The following is a 21,737-nucleotide window of genomic DNA, read 5'->3' as shown; positions in this document are numbered from 1 at the left end:
AATATCTACCCTCTGAAACTGAGGAACATGGGCAAGAGAGGCTAGCTCAGGTGGCAATCGTTAAGCAAAAACAAAACACAAAGGCGTGGAGACCTGGGGAAAAAGCAACCCTGAAATATCTACCCTCTGAAACTGAGGAAGATGGGCAAGAGAGGCTGGCTTCAGGTGGCAAACGTTAAGCAAAAGAAACACACAAGGGCGTGGAGACCTGGGGAAACAGCAACACGGAGATATCGACCCTCTGAAACTCAGGAAGATGGGCAAGAGAGGCTAGCTCAGGTGGCAATCGTTAAGCAAAAACAAAACCCAAAGGCGTGGAGACCTGGGGAAAAAGCAACCCTGAAATATCTACCCTCTGAAACTGAGGAAGATGGGCAAGAGAGGCTGGCTTCAGGTGGCAATCTTTAAGCAAAAGAAACACACAAGGGCGTGGGGAGCTGGGGAAAAGGCAACACTGAGAAATCCACCCTCTGAAACGGACGAAGATGGGCAACAGAGGCTAGCTCAGGTGGCAATCGTTAAGCAAAAGAAACACACAAGGGCGTGGAGGCCTGGGGAAAAAGCAACACGGAGAAATCCACCCTCTGAAACTGAGGGACATGGGCAAAAGAAGCTAGCTCAGGTTGCAACCTTTAAGCAGAAAAAAAACACAAGGGCGTGCAGACCTGGCAAAAAAGCCACAGTGAGAAATCTACCCTCTGAAACCGACGAAGATGGACAACAGAGGCTAGCTCAGGTGGCAATTTTTAAGGAAAAATAAAAGGAAGTGCGTGGAGACCTGGGGAAAAAGCAACACGGAGAAATCTACCCTCTAGAACTGAGAAAGAAGCGCAACAGAGGCTAGCTCAGGTGGCAATCTTTAAGCAAAAAAAATAAGATAAAAAAATACAATGGCGAGGAGACCCGGTGAAAAAGCAACCCTGAAAAAGGTACCCTCTGAAACTGAGGAAGCAGGGCAACAGTGCCTAGCTCAGGTGACAATCTTTAAGCAAAAGAAACACACAAGGGCGTGGGGAGCTGGCGAAAAGGCAACACTGAGAAATCCACCCTCTGAAACGGACGAAGATGGGCAACAGAGGCTAGCTCAGGTGGCAATCTTTAAGCAAAAGAAACACACAAGGGCGTGGAGACCTGGGGAAAAAGCAACACGGAGAAATCCACCCTCTGAAACTGAGGAAGATGGGCAAGAGAGGCTACCTCAGGTGGCAATCCTTAAGCAAAAACAAAGCACAAAGGCGTGGAGCCCTGGGGACAAAGCAACCCTGAAATATCTACCCTCTGAAACTGAGGAACATGGGCAAGAGAGGCTAGCTCAGGTGGCAATCGTTAAGCAAAAACAAAACACAAAGGCGTGGAGACCTGGGGAAAAAGCAACCCTGAAATATCTACCCTCTGAAACTGAGGAAGATGGGCAAGAGAGGCTGGCTTCAGGTGGCAATCTTTAAGCAAAAGAAACACACAAGGGCGTGGAGGCCTGGGGAAAAAGCAACACGGAGAAATCCACCCTCTGAAACGGACGAAGATGGGCAACAGAGGCTAGCTCAGGTGGCAATCGTTAAGCAAAAGAAACACACAAGGGCGTGGAGGCCTGGGGAAAAAGCAACACGGAGAAATCCACCCTCTGAAACTGAGGGACATGGGCAAAAGAAGCTAGCTCAGGTTGCAACCTTTAAGCAGAAAAAAAACACAAGGGCGTGCAGACCTGGCAAAAAAGCAACAGTGAGAAATCTACCCTCTGAAACCGACGAAGATGGACAACAGAGGCTAGCTCAGGTGGCAATTTTTAAGGAAAAATAAAAGGAAGTGCGTGGAGACCTGGGGAAAAAGCAACACGGAGAAATCTACCCTCTAGAACTGAGAAAGAAGCGCAACAGAGGCTAGCTCAGGTGGCAATCTTTAAGCAAAAAAAATAAGATAAAAAAATACAATGGCGAGGAGACCCGGTGAAAAAGCAACCCTGAAAAAGGTACCCTCTGAAACTGAGGAAGCAGGGCAACAGTGCCTAGCTCAGGTGACAATCTTTAAGCAAAAGAAACACACAAGGGCGTGGGGAGCTGGCGAAAAGGCAACACTGAGAAATCCACCCTCTGAAACGGACGAAGATGGGCAACAGAGGCTAGCTCAGGTGGCAATCTTTAAGCAAAAGAAACACACAAGGGCGTGGAGACCTGGGGAAAAAGCAACACGGAGAAATCCACCCTCTGAAACTGAGGAAGATGGGCAAGAGAGGCTACCTCAGGTGGCAATCCTTAAGCAAAAACAAAGCACAAAGGCGTGGAGCCCTGGGGACAAAGCAACCCTGAAATATCTACCCTCTGAAACTGAGGAACATGGGCAAGAGAGGCTAGCTCAGGTGGCAATCGTTAAGCAAAAACAAAACCCAAAGGCGTGGAGACCTGGGGAAAAAGCAACCCTGAAATATCTACCCTCTGAAACTGAGGAAGATGGGCAAGAGAGGCTGGCTTCAGGTGGCAATCGTTAAGCAAAAGAAACACACAAGGGCGTGGAGGCCTGGGGAAAAAGCAACACGGAGAAATCCACCCTCTGAAACTGAGGGACATGGGCAAAAGAAGCTAGCTCAGGTTGCAACCTTTAAGCAGAAAAAAAACACAAGGGCGTGCAGACCTGGCAAAAAAGCAACAGTGAGAAATCTACCCTCTGAAACCGACGAAGATGGACAACAGAGGCTAGCTCAGGTGGCAATTTTTAAGGAAAAATAAAAGGAAGTGCGTGGAGACCTGGGGAAAAAGCAACACGGAGAAATCTACCCTCTAGAACTGAGAAAGAAGCGCAACAGAGGCTAGCTCAGGTGGCAATCTTTAAGCAAAAAAAATAAAATAAAAAAATACAATGGCGAGGAGACCCGGTGAAAAAGCAACCCTGAAAAAGGTACCCTCTGAAACTGAGGAAGCAGGGCAACAGTGCCTAGCTCAGGTGACAATCTTTAAGCAAAAGAAACACACAAGGGCGTGGGGAGCTGGCGAAAAGGCAACACTGAGAAATCCACCCTCTGAAACGGACGAAGATGGGCAACAGAGGCTAGCTCAGGTGGCAATCTTTAAGCAAAAGAAACACACAAGGGCGTGGAGACCTGGGGAAAAAGCAACACGGAGAAATCCACCCTCTGAAACTGAGGAAGATGGGCAAGAGAGGCTACCTCAGGTGGCAATCCTTAAGCAAAAACAAAGCACAAAGGCGTGGAGCCCTGGGGACAAAGCAACCCTGAAATATCTACCCTCTGAAACTGAGGAACATGGGCAAGAGAGGCTAGCTCAGGTGGCACTCGTTAAGCAAAAACAAAACACAAAGGCGTGGAGACCTGGGGAAAAAGCAACCCTGAAATATCTACCCTCTGAAACTGAGGAAGATGGGCAAGAGAGGCTGGCTTCAGGTGGCAATCTTTAAGCAAAAGAAACACACAAGGGCGTGGGGAGCTGGGGAAAAGGCAACACTGAGAAATCCACCCTCTGAAACGGACGAAGATGGGCAACAGAGGCTAGCTCAGGTGGCAATCGTTAAGCAAAAACAAAACCCAAAGGCGTGGAGACCTGGGGAAAAAGCAACCCTGAAATATCTACCCTCTGAAACTGAGGAAGATGGGCAAGAGAGGCTACCTCAGGTGGCAATCCTTAAGCAAAAACAAAGCACAAAGGCGTGGAGCCCTGGGGACAAAGCAACCCTGAAATATCTACCCTCTGAAACTGAGGAACATGGGCAAGAGAGGCTAGCTCAGGTGGCACTCGTTAAGCAAAAACAAAACACAAAGGCGTGGAGACCTGGGGAAAAAGCAACCCTGAAATATCTACCCTCTGAAACTGAGGAAGATGGGCAAGAGAGGCTGGCTTCAGGTGGCAATCGTTAAGCAAAAACAAAACACAAAGGCGTGGAGACCTGGGGAAAAAGCAACCCTGAAATATCTACCCTCTGAAACTGAGGAAGATGGGCAAGAGAGGCTGGCTTCAGGTGGCAATCTTTAAGCAAAAGAAACACACAAGGGCGTGGGGAGCTGGGGAAAAGGCAACACTGAGAAATCCACCCTCTGAAACGGACGAAGATGGGCAACAGAGGCTAGCTCAGGTGGCAATCGTTAAGCAAAAGAAACACACAAGGGCGTGGAGGCCTGGGGAAAAAGCAACACGGAGAAATCCACCCTCTGAAACGGACGAAGATGGGCAACAGAGGCTAGCTCAGGTGGCAATCGTTAAGCAAAAGAAACACACAAGGGCGTGGAGGCCTGGGGAAAAAGCAACACGGAGAAATCCACCCTCTGAAACTGAGGGACATGGGCAAAAGAAGCTAGCTCAGGTTGCAACCTTTAAGCAGAAAAAAAACACAAGGGCGTGCAGACCTGGCAAAAAAGCCACAGTGAGAAATCTACCCTCTGAAACCGACGAAGATGGACAACAGAGGCTAGCTCAGGTGGCAATTTTTAAGGAAAAATAAAAGGAAGTGCGTGGAGACCTGGGGAAAAAGCAACACGGAGAAATCTACCCTCTAGAACTGAGAAAGAAGCGCAACAGAGGCTAGCTCAGGTGGCAATCTTTAAGCAAAAAAAATAAGATAAAAAAATACAATGGCGAGGAGACCCGGTGAAAAAGCAACCCTGAAAAAGGTACCCTCTGAAACTGAGGAAGCAGGGCAACAGTGCCTAGCTCAGGTGACAATCTTTAAGCAAAAGAAACACACAAGGGCGTGGGGAGCTGGCGAAAAGGCAACACTGAGAAATCCACCCTCTGAAACGGACGAAGATGGGCAACAGAGGCTAGCTCAGGTGGCAATCTTTAAGCAAAAGAAACACACAAGGGCGTGGAGACCTGGGGAAAAAGCAACACGGAGAAATCCACCCTCTGAAACTGAGGAAGATGGGCAAGAGAGGCTACCTCAGGTGGCAATCCTTAAGCAAAAACAAAGCACAAAGGCGTGGAGCCCTGGGGACAAAGCAACCCTGAAATATCTACCCTCTGAAACTGAGGAACATGGGCAAGAGAGGCTAGCTCAGGTGGCAATCGTTAAGCAAAAACAAAACACAAAGGCGTGGAGACCTGGGGAAAAAGCAACCCTGAAATATCTACCCTCTGAAACTGAGGAAGATGGGCAAGAGAGGCTGGCTTCAGGTGGCAATCTTTAAGCAAAAGAAACACACAAGGGCGTGGAGGCCTGGGGAAAAAGCAACACGGAGAAATCCACCCTCTGAAACGGACGAAGATGGGCAACAGAGGCTAGCTCAGGTGGCAATCGTTAAGCAAAAGAAACACACAAGGGCGTGGAGGCCTGGGGAAAAAGCAACACGGAGAAATCCACCCTCTGAAACTGAGGGACATGGGCAAAAGAAGCTAGCTCAGGTTGCAACCTTTAAGCAGAAAAAAAACACAAGGGCGTGCAGACCTGGCAAAAAAGCAACAGTGAGAAATCTACCCTCTGAAACCGACGAAGATGGACAACAGAGGCTAGCTCAGGTGGCAATTTTTAAGGAAAAATAAAAGGAAGTGCGTGGAGACCTGGGGAAAAAGCAACACGGAGAAATCTACCCTCTAGAACTGAGAAAGAAGCGCAACAGAGGCTAGCTCAGGTGGCAATCTTTAAGCAAAAAAAATAAGATAAAAAAATACAATGGCGAGGAGACCCGGTGAAAAAGCAACCCTGAAAAAGGTACCCTCTGAAACTGAGGAAGCAGGGCAACAGTGCCTAGCTCAGGTGACAATCTTTAAGCAAAAGAAACACACAAGGGCGTGGGGAGCTGGCGAAAAGGCAACACTGAGAAATCCACCCTCTGAAACGGACGAAGATGGGCAACAGAGGCTAGCTCAGGTGGCAATCTTTAAGCAAAAGAAACACACAAGGGCGTGGAGACCTGGGGAAAAAGCAACACGGAGAAATCCACCCTCTGAAACTGAGGAAGATGGGCAAGAGAGGCTACCTCAGGTGGCAATCCTTAAGCAAAAACAAAGCACAAAGGCGTGGAGCCCTGGGGACAAAGCAACCCTGAAATATCTACCCTCTGAAACTGAGGAACATGGGCAAGAGAGGCTAGCTCAGGTGGCAATCGTTAAGCAAAAACAAAACCCAAAGGCGTGGAGACCTGGGGAAAAAGCAACCCTGAAATATCTACCCTCTGAAACTGAGGAAGATGGGCAAGAGAGGCTGGCTTCAGGTGGCAATCGTTAAGCAAAAGAAACACACAAGGGCGTGGAGGCCTGGGGAAAAAGCAACACGGAGAAATCCACCCTCTGAAACTGAGGGACATGGGCAAAAGAAGCTAGCTCAGGTTGCAACCTTTAAGCAGAAAAAAAACACAAGGGCGTGCAGACCTGGCAAAAAAGCAACAGTGAGAAATCTACCCTCTGAAACCGACGAAGATGGACAACAGAGGCTAGCTCAGGTGGCAATTTTTAAGGAAAAATAAAAGGAAGTGCGTGGAGACCTGGGGAAAAAGCAACACGGAGAAATCTACCCTCTAGAACTGAGAAAGAAGCGCAACAGAGGCTAGCTCAGGTGGCAATCTTTAAGCAAAAAAAATAAAATAAAAAAATACAATGGCGAGGAGACCCGGTGAAAAAGCAACCCTGAAAAAGGTACCCTCTGAAACTGAGGAAGCAGGGCAACAGTGCCTAGCTCAGGTGACAATCTTTAAGCAAAAGAAACACACAAGGGCGTGGGGAGCTGGCGAAAAGGCAACACTGAGAAATCCACCCTCTGAAACGGACGAAGATGGGCAACAGATGCTAGCTCAGGTGGCAATCTTTAAGCAAAAGAAACACACAAGGGCGTGGAGACCTGGGGAAAAAGCAACACGGAGAAATCCACCCTCTGAAACTGAGGAAGATGGGCAAGAGAGGCTACCTCAGGTGGCAATCCTTAAGCAAAAACAAAGCACAAAGGCGTGGAGCCCTGGGGACAAAGCAACCCTGAAATATCTACCCTCTGAAACTGAGGAACATGGGCAAGAGAGGCTAGCTCAGGTGGCACTCGTTAAGCAAAAACAAAACACAAAGGCGTGGAGACCTGGGGAAAAAGCAACCCTGAAATATCTACCCTCTGAAACTGAGGAAGATGGGCAAGAGAGGCTGGCTTCAGGTGGCAATCTTTAAGCAAAAGAAACACACAAGGGCGTGGGGAGCTGGGGAAAAGGCAACACTGAGAAATCCACCCTCTGAAACGGACGAAGATGGGCAACAGAGGCTAGCTCAGGTGGCAATCGTTAAGCAAAAACAAAACCCAAAGGCGTGGAGACCTGGGGAAAAAGCAACCCTGAAATATCTACCCTCTGAAACTGAGGAAGATGGGCAAGAGAGGCTACCTCAGGTGGCAATCCTTAAGCAAAAACAAAGCACAAAGGCGTGGAGCCCTGGGGACAAAGCAACCCTGAAATATCTACCCTCTGAAACTGAGGAACATGGGCAAGAGAGGCTAGCTCAGGTGGCACTCGTTAAGCAAAAACAAAACACAAAGGCGTGGAGACCTGGGGAAAAAGCAACCCTGAAATATCTACCCTCTGAAACTGAGGAAGATGGGCAAGAGAGGCTGGCTTCAGGTGGCAATCGTTAAGCAAAAACAAAACACAAAGGCGTGGAGACCTGGGGAAAAAGCAACCCTGAAATATCTACCCTCTGAAACTGAGGAAGATGGGCAAGAGAGGCTGGCTTCAGGTGGCAATCTTTAAGCAAAAGAAACACACAAGGGCGTGGGGAGCTGGGGAAAAGGCAACACTGAGAAATCCACCCTCTGAAACGGACGAAGATGGGCAACAGAGGCTAGCTCAGGTGGCAATCGTTAAGCAAAAGAAACACACAAGGGCGTGGAGGCCTGGGGAAAAAGCAACACGGAGAAATCCACCCTCTGAAACTGAGGAACATGGGCGAAAGAAGCTAGCTCAGGTTGCAACCTTTAAGCAGAAAAAAAACACAAGGGCGTGCAGACCTGGCAAAAAAGCAACAGTGAGAAATCTACCCTCTGAAACCGACGAAGATGGACAACAGAGGCTAGCTCAGGTGGCAATTTTTAAGGAAAAATAAAAGGAAGTGCGTGGAGACCTGGGGAAAAAGCAACACGGAGAAATCTACCCTCTAGAACTGAGAAAGAAGCGCAACAGAGGCTAGCTCAGGTGGCAATCTTTAAGCAAAAAAAATAAAATAAAAAAATACAATGGCGAGGAGACCCGGTCAAAAAGCAACCCTGAAAAAGGTACCCTCTGAAACTGAGGAAGCAGGGCAACAGTGCCTAGCTCAGGTGACAATCTTTAAGCAAAAGAAACACACAAGGGCGTGGGGAGCTGGCGAAAAGGCAACACTGAGAAATCCACCCTCTGAAACGGACGAAGATGGGCAACAGAGGCTAGCTCAGGTGGCAATCTTTAAGCAAAAGAAACACACAAGGGCGTGGAGACCTGGGGAAAAAGCAACACGGAGAAATCCACCCTCTGAAACTGAGGAAGATGGGCAAGAGAGGCTACCTCACGTGGCAATCCTTAAGCAAAAACAAAGCACAAAGGCGTGGAGCCCTGGGGACAAAGCAACCCTGAAATATCTACCCTCTGAAACTGAGGAACATGGGCAAGAGAGGCTAGCTCAGGTGGCACTCGTTAAGCAAAAACAAAACACAAAGGCGTGGAGACCTGGGGAAAAAGCAACCCTGAAATATCTACCCTCTGAAACTGAGGAAGATGGGCAAGAGAGGCTGGCTTCAGGTGGCAATCTTTAAGCAAAAGAAACACACAAGGGCGTGGAGGCCTGGGGAAAAAGCAACACGGAGAAATCCACCCTCTGAAACTGAGGGACATGGGCAAAAGAAGCTAGCTCAGGTTGCAACCTTTAAGCAGAAAAAAAACACAAGGGCGTGCAGACCTGGCAAAAAAGCAACAGTGAGAAATCTACCCTCTGAAACCGACGAAGATGGACAACAGAGGCTAGCTCAGGTGGCAATTTTTAAGGAAAAATAAAAGGAAGTGCGTGGAGACCTGGGGAAAAAGCAACACGGAGAAATCTACCCTCTAGAACTGAGAAAGAAGCGCAACAGAGGCTAGCTCAGGTGGCAATCTTTAAGCAAAAAAAATAAGATAAAAAAATACAATGGCGAGGAGACCCGGTCAAAAAGCAACCCTGAAAAAGGTACCCTCTGAAACTGAGGAAGCAGGGCAACAGTGCCTAGCTCAGGTGACAATCTTTAAGCAAAAGAAACACACAAGGGCGTGGGGAGCTGGCGAAAAGGCAACACTGAGAAATCCACCCTCTGAAACGGACGAAGATGGGCAACAGAGGCTAGCTCAGGTGGCAATCTTTAAGCAAAAGAAACACACAAGGGCGTGGAGACCTGGGGAAAAAGCAACACGGAGAAATCCACCCTCTGAAACTGAGGAAGATGGGCAAGAGAGGCTACCTCAGGTGGCAATCCTTAAGCAAAAACAAAGCACAAAGGCGTGGAGCCCTGGGGACAAAGCAACCCTGAAATATCTACCCTCTGAAACTGAGGAACATGGGCAAGAGAGGCTAGCTCAGGTGGCACTCGTTAAGCAAAAACAAAACCCAAAGGCGTGGAGACCTGGGGAAAAAGCAACCCTGAAATATCTACCCTCTGAAACTGAGGAAGATGGGCAAGAGAGGCTGGCTTCAGGTGGCAATCTTTAAGCAAAAGAAACACACAAGGGCGTGGGGAGCTGGGGAAAAGGCAACACTGAGAAATCCACCCTCTGAAACTGAGGAACATGGGCAAAAGAAGCTAGCTCAGGTTGCAACCTTTAAGCAGAAAAAAAACACAAGGGCGTGCAGACCTGGCAAAAAAGCAACAGTGAGAAATCTACCCTCTGAAACCGACGAAGATGGACAACAGAGGCTAGCTCAGGTGGCAATTTTTAAGGAAAAATAAAAGGAAGTGCGTGGAGACCTGGGGAAAAAGCAACACGGAGAAATCTACCCTCTAGAACTGAGAAAGAAGCGCAACAGAGGCTAGCTCAGGTGGCAATCTTTAAGCAAAAAAAATAAAATAAAAAAATACAATGGCGAGGAGACCCGGTCAAAAAGCAACCCTGACAAAGGTACCCTCTGAAACTGAGGAAGCAGGGCCACAGTGCCTAGCTCAGGTGACAATCTTTAAGCAAAAGAAACACACAAGGGCGTGGGGAGCTGGCGAAAAGGCAACACTGAGAAATCCACCCTCTGAAACGGAGGAAGATGGGCAACAGAGGCTACCTCAGGTGGCAATCGTTAAGCCAAAGAAACACACAAGGGTGTGGAGACCTGGGGAAAAAGCAACACGGAGAAATCCACCCTCTGAAACTGACGAACATGGGCAAAAGAAGCTAGCTCAGGTTGCAGCCTTCAAGCAGAAAAAAAAAAGACGCAAGGGCGTGGAGAGCTGGCGAAAAAGCAACACTGAGAAATCTACCCTCTGAAACCGAAGAAGATGGGCAACAGAGGCTAGCTCAGGTGGCAATCTTTAAGCAAAAAAATAAAAAATAAAAAAATACAATGGCGAGGAGACCCGGTCAAAAAGCAACCCTGAAAAAGGTACCCTCTGAAACTGAGGAAGCAGCGCAACAGTGCCTAGCTCAGGTGACAATCTTTAAGCAAAAAAAAAAAACAAAAAACAAAAAACAAAAAACAAAACCCACAATGGAGTGGAGACCCGGGGGAAATCAACACTGAAAAATACAAAAAGAATGGAAGACCAATAGACAGAGCAGGCACTTTCACCTGGGGTGGAGGAGGTACGCATGGATGACCGATAAGCGCATGAAAAGATGTGAGCTGTTCCCTGGAAAAGCAAGTGAGAAAATTAGAGGGAGACATTGTGGGGACACATGGGTGAGACTGCCTTCTTCCAAATACCGGAACAGGATCAAACTGCTAGTCAGGTCGCGGAGAAGCCAAGTCAGTCACTCACGCCTCACTGGTGGTGAAGGGAAACGGTATGGCCTCTGTGAAAAAGGGCGTGGCGGGTTCCAAAACTGACACGCCGCGGAAACAACCACCGAAAGTGGCAACCTACATAAGCCTTTGGTGTATCTTGCCTCCTAAGAGCGTCTGTATGTAGCTGGAGCCTTGGGTCATTAAGGCTTCCACAGTGATCTGTGGTGGGTGGGTGGGGGGGGGCCTTGGGCCTTGGGGGTCTCCGCTGGACCTCCAGGAAGTCAGCTTTTGTGGAGTCCCGTGAGTCCTTCCAGGGAGGGAGGCATCCAACCCGAGGGTGGTCTGGAGGGCACCACTCCCACCACTCCCGGGGGCTGGGGCGGGGGGCGGGGTGGGGGCTGCGGCCACGTTCCTGTTCATTCACACAGAATCCGGGGCATGAATGTTCTTAGCAGCTCTGTTCCACACAGCCCCACACTGGAAACCACACAGACGTCCTGCGAGTCCCATCCCTTGCTCATGTCGCCGGGGCTCCGGAGGAGGGCCACTCTGTAAAAGCGGCCGCCAGATGGCGCCCAACGACCGGCGCGGAGGGGTCAGCGGGAGGGAACCGGGTCACCAGCCAGCGAGAGTGCACAGCCTGAGCCCACCGCCGGGTCAGGTCTCTCTCTGCCTCTGTCTCTGTCTCTGTCTCTCTCTGTCTCTGTCTCTGTCTCTGTCTCTCTCTGTCTCTCTCTCTCTCTCTTTCTCTCTGGGCCCGCTTGGGGCGGCCGGGAGGTCACCACGTGAGGCCCCAGGGTGTCCACCTCGGAGCTCCCAGGCAGCACAGGGCAACCCTGGGTGCAGAAGGAGGTGTTGGAAAATCGGCGGGGAGGGGGGTGGGGTGGGTGGGCTTGCCAGGAAGGGGACAGACTCCCCACGTGACTTCTGGGCCGGGCCGGGCGCGGGGCTGCCGGCTGGCTGACGCGGACAGAGGTGGAAAAGTCCCCGGAGATGCCACGGGGCAGGCCGGGGCTGCCGGCCCCCGCTTCCCGGAGCGGCCCGAGCACTTCCCGGGCTCCCGGGAGGACTTAGAAAATCACGGCGGGGTGGGGGGTGGGGGTCGCTGTCAAACTGAAACCATGCACGTCATCAGAGAAGGACCGTGACGACGGAGGAATTGTCCGCAGTCTGTCAGGAATTGTGTGCAGCCTGTCACTTCCGGCCCAGAGGGTCTCTCTAAGGCAGACGGACAGACAGAGCCCACAAGTCGTAGAGGAAAGGACCGAGCCGCTTGGCCGCGGAAAAGTTTACAACACAAAACAGGTCTCCCTCCGCACGGGGCCACAGCAAAGCCCAAAGACGACACACGGGGGGGGGGGAGCATGGGTGCAGATGCACGTGTGGTGATAAGAATATGGATTTCAGCAGGGCTTCCCGTCCTCATCAACAAGCAGAAGCACCCAAATGGTGGGGGTTGGGGGGCAGAGACCTCACAGCCATTCCCTCCACAAATCGAGTTCCCCGGGACATCCTCACAGCGCCGTGCTGTGAGTGTGTGTGGGTGTTTAAAATGGAGTAAATGTGGACGTGGAACTGCTCCGTGAAACCAAAATAACAACAGTCGTAGATCTTCTTTGGTCATTTAGAAAATTCTTTTTTTTTTTTTTTTCCCCAGCGGTGCACGTATTTCCCTTCCAAAAAAGAAGAACGGGAAAGGAGATGTTAAAGGCAAGCAGAGAGAGGAAAACTGTTGCAAAACAAAAGCTGAGCTCCCGTCCGAGGGAGGCCTCCTCCATTGGAGGCCTAGGAAATCATTCTGACAAAATGGAGGATCTCTGTCTTTGGTGTCGATTCCCTCAGAGGTCAAGAGAAACCTTTTCCAATGTCTTTATCAGGAGGAGACTAGAAGTTAGAGAAAAGTATCCTTTCGGGAGTGAGAAAAACAAATTCTGATTTTGCATCAGCTTCCCTCCGATCTTGAAACTCATTGACTTGATTCCATTCTGTCGACGGAAATAATCCGGAACCAATCTATCCGTGAAAATCGGGGTGCGTTTATTCTGAGCTAAAATGTGAGGACTGTGGCCCGGGGCCTTTCTTCCCGAAGGAAGAGAGGGTGCCCGGGAAGTGGGGTGTACAGAGTGCTTCTAGACCCCCAGAGAGGACGTTTCACATAGGATCGAAAGGTCCCTTGGATGATAGTCGCGAGACTGCTCTGTCGGCACAGCGATCGACAGACACTGCTGGGTGGCAGGTCGGTTGTCTGGGCCTGGGTGGTCACAGGGGAGCCGGATGGTCAAAGGTGAGCGCAACCATCCGCTCCTAGCCTAAGGAAAGATGCCTCTCCTTAAGGAAAGGCCCGAGCACGGGGAAGCTGCTCCTTTCCCTTAAGGGCATTGGTTCTTGCCGTAGGAAATGTGTAAAGCGGATCTACGATGCGATGCGTGCTCGACGGCCACGTCAGGCCCTTTTCGAAAAACACTGTCAGGCCGAATTAGGCCGACACCCAATGGCTTCCTCATAGACTCCCATAGATCCTATCGCTCGCCATTTCTATCTGTCCACTCGTTCCAATTTTAGGCCACTTGACCACGAACAGGCCTTTTTCTCAGATTATTTTCCCCGTGAAACTTTGATCACCTTTTCACAGACAAAACGATCTTTACTTTTTAGGCCCTCTTGCCTGAAGGCAGCCATCTCACTTTCCTTGAACACAAAGATGTTTCCCATATTCACTTTTAGTGGCTTTTTGTTTTGTTTTGTTTTGTTTTGAGGACGATGAGCCCTGAGCTAACTGCTGCCAATCCTCCTCTTTTTGCCGAGGAAGGCTGGCCCTGAGCTCACCTCCGTGCCCATCTTCCTCTATTTCATATGTGGGACGCCTACCACCACGTGGCTCGCCCAGCGGTGCCACGTCCACCCCCGGGATCCGAACTGGCGAACCCCGGGCCGGCGAAGCGGAACAGGCACACTTAACCAGCGCGCCACCGGGCCGGCCTAGTGGCTTTCATCGCATTTGTTAAGTAGATTTTTTTAACCCTCACGAACCTTAATTTTGGTGAAAACTAAGAAGCCAGCAATTAGGAACTGTCCTTCCCATGAGCATTCCGTCGCTTGGCCAATTTCTAAACACTTGGCCACTTTTAGAAACATGGGATTTCATAGGTTTATCTTTTCCTTCGCTTTATTTGATTTCATCTCACTTTAGTTTTTGGGTGAGGAAGATCGGCCCTCACAGAGCTAACGCCTGTTGCCAATCTTCCGTTTTTGTTTTCTTTTCCCCCCCTCCCGATTTTTCTCCCCCAATCCCCCCCATGACATAGTTGTCTATCTTAGTTGAGGGCCCTTCCAGTTGTGGCATGTGGGACGCCGCCTCCACACGGCCCGACGAGCGGTGCCGTGTCCGTGCCGTGCCCGGGATCTGAACCGGCAAAACCCTGGGCCGCCGAAGGGGAGCTTGTGAACTTAACCACTCGGCCACGGGGCCGCCCCCGTCCGTGGACTTTTTTATCACCTGATTTCACCTCGCAAAACTTCAAAGCTTCAAGTTATCAGAGAGGTTTGGGAAGTTGTTTTTATTAATTTAATTAATTTATTTTTCGAGGAAGACGAGCCCCGAGCTGACACCTGCTGCCAATTCTCCTCTTTTTGCCCCGGGAGAGTGGTCCCGAGCTAACATCCGTGCCCATCCCCCTCCCCTTGATAGGCGGGACGCTGACCACAGCGTGGCTCGCCAAGCGGCGCCACGTCCGCACCCTGGATCCGAACCTGCGAACCCCTGGCTGACAAAACGGAACGTGCGAACTTAACCGCTGTGCCGCCGGGCTGGCCCTTCGGGAAGTTATTTTCAGGACACGGGCCATAAACTAGAATCACCGCTACAGGTTTATCGGAGCGACATCAGCGTTCGTGGTGGATTGAGTCGTCCCCTCTGTCTCTCCCCTCCAGGGCACAACCAAAGGGACGTCTATCGACCCACCCACCAAGGATTCCCCCCCCCCCCCCCGCACGGCACAGCAGGATGCCTGAGAGATCCACGCAGCCCTACAGCGGCAAGTCACATTCGCACAGTCAAAATTCAATGGCAGAGACAAAACGTTAAGGTCAGTGAGAGGGAAGAGAATAACCGGCCCAGGAGCAACGGTGTGAAGAACACGGAGAAGACGGGTCCTAGACGCCGGGGTCCCCGGAGCAGCGATTTCATCAGAGGCCCGCAAACGTCCACGATCTCCACACCACGTTTATGGCCGACTGCGTGCGTGGGTCCTTTGGAATCGACCAGGCTACCGTCCGGGCCACTTTGGGACATCGTGTCCAGCTGCCCCGAGCGGTGGAGCTGTCGTTCAAGTGTAAGATGGGGCCCGTCCGGGGAGAGAATGGGGACGGGGAAAGGGAGGCCGCGGGAAGTCACAGAGTCTGAGGTGTTCGGGGGAGACTGACTCTTCTGAAGTGGAGGTGGTAGAAGGAGAGCAGCAGGATTTTTGGATTTTTGTTCCCTCTGTTAGGTATCTGGGTCCGGAGGAGAGTGGGGCGGGGGGGGGGGGCGGGTGGTGGTGGTGGTGGTGGGTGTGAGGCTGAGGCGGGGCTGGTGTTTCCTTTCCGAGTCAGGTGGAAGAGCTCCTCCAGTGGAGGTTTTTAGACAAGGGGTCTGGTCTGGCAGGATGGGAGGTTGCGGGTTGAGCCACAGGGGAATCTGTCGTAGCTCAGACTCGGGCCTTTGAAGAAATAGACAGAGAGAGGAGTTTTGCTCTGTCTGTCACCGCAGCCGGCACCTCAGGAGCAACAACAGGAGGCTTCCCGAATGAGTGAAGGGGCAGGAGCCAGCGTGCCCCGTGCCTCTCTCAGCCCTGCGCCGGCAGGGAAGGAAGCAGGCAGGCAGGCCTCAGGGCTACTCCCGTCCTACTGCCCGGTGGTCCCTGTCCCGGCCCCGCCCCCACTCTCCCCCTGACCCTCACCGCTCCCCAGCCCTCTTCTCAGCCAGAGAGGCGATGGGGGGGGGGGGCGGTGCGGTCCCAGAACAAGTTTCCTCTCATCCGCCATCATCTTGCCACCCTGACGACTTGGCCTGAGATCCGGCCTAGGCTGTACCCGTGTGTGGTTTTCCTGTGGACAAGGGGGCCGGTTCACCATTTCGGAAGAAACCCCTAGCCTTCCACTGCCGAGTCGCCAGCCTGGGAGGGGGGAGGGGGGAGGGGGGAGGGGAGGTCAGGCCCATTCATTCCGATGGGCCTGGCGTCAGGGCTTCATTCAAGTGCAGGAAGCTCTCTCCCATGGCCTCGGGCTTTTTTCCATTGAACGGCTTTCTTCAATTCCCCCACCCTTAGGCCGCAGTCCACCAAGGGCCGGGAGGCAGGGAGGGGAGATGTTGGGGCAGGGTGGCTGTCTGAGAAACTCGCCTCATCTGGGGCAGAAAGAGTGCCCCCCTCCTTTCTCTAACCCTACTAGACTGCTTGAGGATCACGGACGGTTTGGCTCATCGATGAGCCCTGCGTTATGGGCCCGGCAAGCAAACTCCTAACGGGCAACCCGCCGCTCTAGGCGTGTGTGGGTTTTTTGATCTTTCACCTTCAAGTTCGCACGACATCGGTCCGTGTCCCCCGCCCCGGCTTCCCATGGGAAATCCTCCGTCTCTTTCCACAGACTCACTGGCGACTTCACACAGTGCCTGCCTCCTCCTCCTTAGGAAGGAAGGAAGGAAGGAAGGAAGGAAGGAAGGAAGGAAGGAAGGAAGGAAGGGAGGGGCTGACCCCGTGGCCGAGCGGTTGAGTTTGCACGCTCCGCTTCAGCGGCCCGGGGCTTGGAAGGTTCGGATCCTGGGCTCGGACACGGCACCGCTCATCAAACCACGCTGAGGTGGCGTCCCACACGGCAGAACCAGAGGGACCCTCAAAGAGAATATAGAACTAGGTACTGGGGTGCTCTGGGGAGAAGAAGAAGAAGGAGGAGGAATAAAAAGAAAAGAAAAGATTGGCAATGAGCTCGGGTGCCAGTCTTTAAAAAAAAAAAAAAAAAAGAGGAAGAAAGATGGACAAACAGGAACGAATCCCACTGACGGCACCTCCAAATGGTGGGGGGCAGGGGGGTGGGGGGGGTGGGGAGTGGCATCATCGGGCCAAGGGTGACTCTAAGCGTGATCCCGCGGTTGTGTTATTTGACATTTTATCGAATCGATTTATTATTTTATTTTTGAGGAAGATGAGCCCTGAGCGAACATCTGCCACCAATCCTCCTCTGTCGGCCGAGGAAGACTGGCCCTGAGCTGACATCCGTGCCCATCCCCCTCTACTTTCCAGGTGGGACGCCTGCCACAGCGTGGCTCGCCAAGCGGTGCCGGGTCCTGCGCCCGGGATCCGGACCGGCGAACCCGGGGCCGGCGGAGCAGAACGTGCGAACTTCACCGCCGCGCCACCGGGCCGGCCCCCGGAGTTGTTTTGAAAATCCAGTAAGGGGCTGGCCCCGTGGCCGAGTGGTTAAGTTCGCGCGCTCCGCTGCAGGCAGCCCAGTGTTTCATCGGTTCGTTCGGATCCCGGGCGCGGACACGGCACTGCTCATCAAACCACGCTGAGGCGGCGTCCCACATACCACCGCTAGAAGGACCCACCGCGAAGAACACACAACTACGTACCGGGGGGCTTTGGGGAGAAAAAGGAAAGACAAAAAATAAAATCTTCCAAACTCCAATAAAACTTTGAGTGAAGACGACGAGGAGGATGCGAAACGTATCTCACGCCTCCGAGCCGAGCCGTCCGTTTAGGTTTAGGAAGGGGGACGAGGACCCTTTGTAAGCGACATCCCTTTTTAAGCACCATTCTAAACCACAGAACAGAACTCCCTCTCCTCGACCCGGAGCGAGGAGGTTCCTGGGTGTGTCAGAGAGGGTCACGTCCTCTGCAGCACGAACGAACCGCCAGGGTTCGGCCACGGGAAAGAATTTCTTCCTCTCCAGGGGGACTAAAAGTCACCGACGGCAGCGGGCGTAGGTGCTATCCTTCCCGTCCAGGAAAGGCAGGGAGAACTTCAGCCGTGAAGAGAAGGAGGTCTTCCTCACTCCCCGTTTTGGGAGGGCCCCTTTGGCAGGGGAGTTTTGTCTCCTGATTTCAAGTCAGGAAGAAAAGGGAGAGAGAGAGAGAGAGAGAGAGAGAGAGAGAGAGAGTGTGTGTCCTTCTCGTGCCAGGTCGGTCTGAGGGGGACCTCCTCTGGTTTCCTCCCTTCCCAGGGAACGCCGTTCGCTCCTTCTTCTAGAAAAAGCTCCCAAAGCACCACCGCCCAGGATGGTCGACCTACGCCCATCGTCCCTCCTTTCCCAATCATTTCTACCGCGACAGAGGGACAGAGGCCCCTGCCCCATCCCCATCCCCACCCCCACCCCCATCGCCTGCCTCCTTGATGGCCAAAGGAGCTGCCTCTGAGAATGGAACGGGGCTTGGAAACCTTCTAGAGGGGTGACTCTCACCTGCCTGCCTGCTGGGAAAAGCACCACGCTGTCCATCGGACTGCTCTTTTGGGCAAACGTAGGCGTGCCACATAGCGATCGACAGCTATGGCGGGGGGGGGGGGGGGCGGGGTGGCGTGGTGGTGCCCAGGATCCACGACACGTGACGGCTGCGGAGCACGACAGCCCTAAGACCTTGAGGGAGACGGGGTGGCGCGTGAATCCTTTCGGAACGAGAACGACAGGAAACGCTGACGGGGACGTGTTCTCCTCTCGAGAACACACCAACGCCTCGCACGGTGTCTGACCCGGGGTGCCTCTGACTTTTGTCATCAGAGACGATCCTCTCGACCGCCCCTCACGCTTTGGGGAAAAGGGGAGAGGGACTCGGTAGCACGGGAAAAGCCATCCATCCGCCCTTCCTTTCCGTCTTCACGGCTCCTTCTCGTGGAAAACGAGGAAGCCGTCCGGAGGAACGGAACACTGACCCGGGCCAAAGCGTGGCCCAGCCTGAGCCTCCAAAACCTTCTGCTAAGTGAGAGGTGCCAGACATCCAAGGCGACCTACGTTGCGATTCCACACAGAGGAGAGAGCTAGAACGGTCCAACCCTAGAGGGCGACAGCAGATGGCGGCGGCGGCGGCGGCGGCAGCGGTGGTGGTGATCGTGGTGGGGCAGATCCGGGAGTGGGGCCGTTTTTTCTTTCGGGGGGAGGGGATGGAAACGGAAACCTTCTGGAAATAGATAGCCATGACGGATGCGCCACCTTGGGGAGAGAGACTCCCGAAGGCCACTGGCTTGTGCCCCGTGGAAAGGATGGATTCGGTGGGATGGGAATTCTACCTCCGTGTAGAGCGTGTGGTAAACCACGAGGTAGGTGGGTGGGTGGGTGGGTGGGTGGCCTCCCTGCCTCGCCTCCACCTAGACGTCCACACACAGAGACCGACGAGGGAGGGAGGGAGGGAGGGAGGGAGGGAGGGAGGGAGGGAGGGAGGGAGAGAGACAAGATGGACAGAGGCCGAGGCCGAGGCCGAGGCAGTGAGCGAGTAAGTGATCGACCCTGGCCATAGGGATTCCTCAGAGGGCGTCTCTTGGCTCCCCAAACGAAGAATGTGTGTGGAGATCGAGAAAGATCACCGACCTAGGAGAACCAGCAAGACTTCCTCACCCGCCAGAGAGCCGCTGGGCCCCTGCCGTCCCTGCCACCGCCACCCCTACCCCTCGCCTTTGGCAGCGACGCCAACGAAAGGCAGGCAGACGAGTGGGAGAGTCGTGTGGTGGTGTCCCCCAAGGAAGGTGGGTCCATGCCGACGAGCGGTCGTCGGCGTGTGGAAAAGCCAGAGGCGGGCTGACTAGAAGGAGGGCGTCCTGGAGGAAGGGGCCAGGGTGTGAGGGAGAGAGGCCTGTTCCTCTTCCCCTGTCGGTCCCAAGTCAGGGGCCCAAAGGAGGAAAGCTGTCCGTTCCTTTCCGACTCGGACGGTTCGGGCGGAACCGACCGATCCCCGCGGCGGCGCAGTCGGGGCTTTCTGGACCAGAACCCCTCTCTCTGTCGCCTTTCGACCACACGCACGCTTTAGAGGCCAAGGGAAAATGGATCGGGTCTCTCTGTCTCTCTCCCTAGAAAACAAGGGGCCGGGGGCCGAGCCCGTGGACGAACGGTCAAGTAGCGCCCCCCACCCCGGCCCCCGGCTTCGACGGCCCAGGTTTTCACCGGTTCGGATCCTGGGCGCAGCCCCAGACCCAGCATCGCCCTTCAAGCCACGCCGAGGCGGCGTCCCACATAGCAGAAACGCGAAAGACCTACCACTGGAACCTACAACTATGGACGGGACGGGACGGGACGGGGCGGGGCGGGGCGGGGCGGGGCGGGGGTGGGGGGGGCGGCTTTGGGGAGCAGGAAGAAAGAAAAAATAAAAGAAACACAAGGACGGTCATCGCGATAGTTCTTTCCACTTCCATCCATATGTTAACAGGACCCAAGTTTCCCGACCTCCATTTGGATGTATGTTAACTAAATGGAGAAGCTATTCAAAGGACTCCTCTAAAGAAGTCCACGTTCTTCTTTCTAAATGATAATGAAAATCATTGTCACCACCGCTCTTCCGACCCTCCATGTCCAGACGGCCTCCCGCCCCTCCCCTATCCCCAACTCCCGCCCCGCCCCGCGCCGACCCCCGACCCCGGCATTCTCCACGCCCACCTTTCCCTCTCCACTCCTACCCCCCCGTCCCCCGCCGCCCGGGACACCGCACCCCGCGCCCCCCCCCCCCAATCCAGGCCGGGCCACCTGGTCGACCTCCTCGAACACTATATAAGAGGATGCCGGGCAGCAGGTGGCGCCCGACAAGCGGCCTCCTCACAGGCCGGACGGATCAGCCTCGCGGGGGCGGGCGATGGGGAGGCGTTCGTCCAGGTCAGGTCAGGTCGGGGGAGGGAGGATGCCGCGCCGGCCGGCCTGGTGCGTGGCCTGGTCCCGATCCACCCCGCGTCTCGTTTCTCGGGCCGGGACGAGTACAGGCGGGGAGGCCGACTCGGTCACGGAAAGCGGCCTTGGGGAGGTTTTGGCGAACGTCCCTGTCCCGGGGCCGTCTGCCGACTAGGGGACGGAGTCCTCCTCCATGCTCCTTCTCGCCCCCAGTCGGGCGGGTTGTGGGTCGCGCGGTCGACTTGGCCATTTCCCCGGAGGCATCCTGCCTGCCGGGGCTCCCTCCCTCGGGCCGGTGCGAGCGGTCCTCGGGCGGCCCGGGAATTTGGGCCGCAGCGAACGAACGAACGAAGCCCGTCCCTCCTGCGTCGGCACCGATGAGACACAGCCCTGGTGGATGGAGCCGCTTTCCTCGGGTTTCCTTTTGCTTTCGGCCGCTGCTGCCACCAAACCTCCCTAAACGATAGGAATGAAAACGGGAACCGTTGGCATAATAAAAGCGTTTTGGTTGGCGTGTTTCTTGGCTTTTGGGGACTCGAGAGGTATGATGGATGATCTCCGATTGACATTGGGAAGGTCTATTTCATCCCAGTCGCACGAACCCCGAAAACGTGGCGGCTGGACGAGGGAGGGAGGGAGGGAGGGAGGGAGGGAGGCCAACCACGGGATTTCCGCACGACCAGCTGATGGACACGAGCGCCCCGTGAGCCGGGCGGAGGGCAGCCGCCCGGGTCTCGCAGCTACGTGCCCGCGGAACCCTCGGGACTGCGAGAAGCCGGAGCGACCCGCAGCCATGTGGCGCTCGGCGCGGACATCTGGTCGACCCGCGCGCCACGGGACCCGGGGCCCGAGTCCGGGCCGGGCCGCCGGTCGACCCGGCAGGGCGGCTGCCCCGGGGGCCTCGCGGCTGCTCGTCCGCAGCCTCCAGGGAGCCCTCGGGGCTCCGAGAAGGCCGAGCGCCCCGCAGCCCCACGGCCCCGCGGCGCTCGGTGCGGACATCTGGTCGACCCGCTCCCCCCCCCCCCCCCCCCCGAGACACGGGGGTCGGGTCGCCGGTC

Source organism: Equus asinus, unplaced genomic scaffold (assembly GCF_041296235.1).
Source record: "Equus asinus isolate D_3611 breed Donkey unplaced genomic scaffold, EquAss-T2T_v2 contig_73, whole genome shotgun sequence".
NCBI lineage: Eukaryota > Metazoa > Chordata > Mammalia > Perissodactyla > Equidae > Equus > Equus asinus.
Note: the sequence above shows the minus strand (reverse complement) of the source record.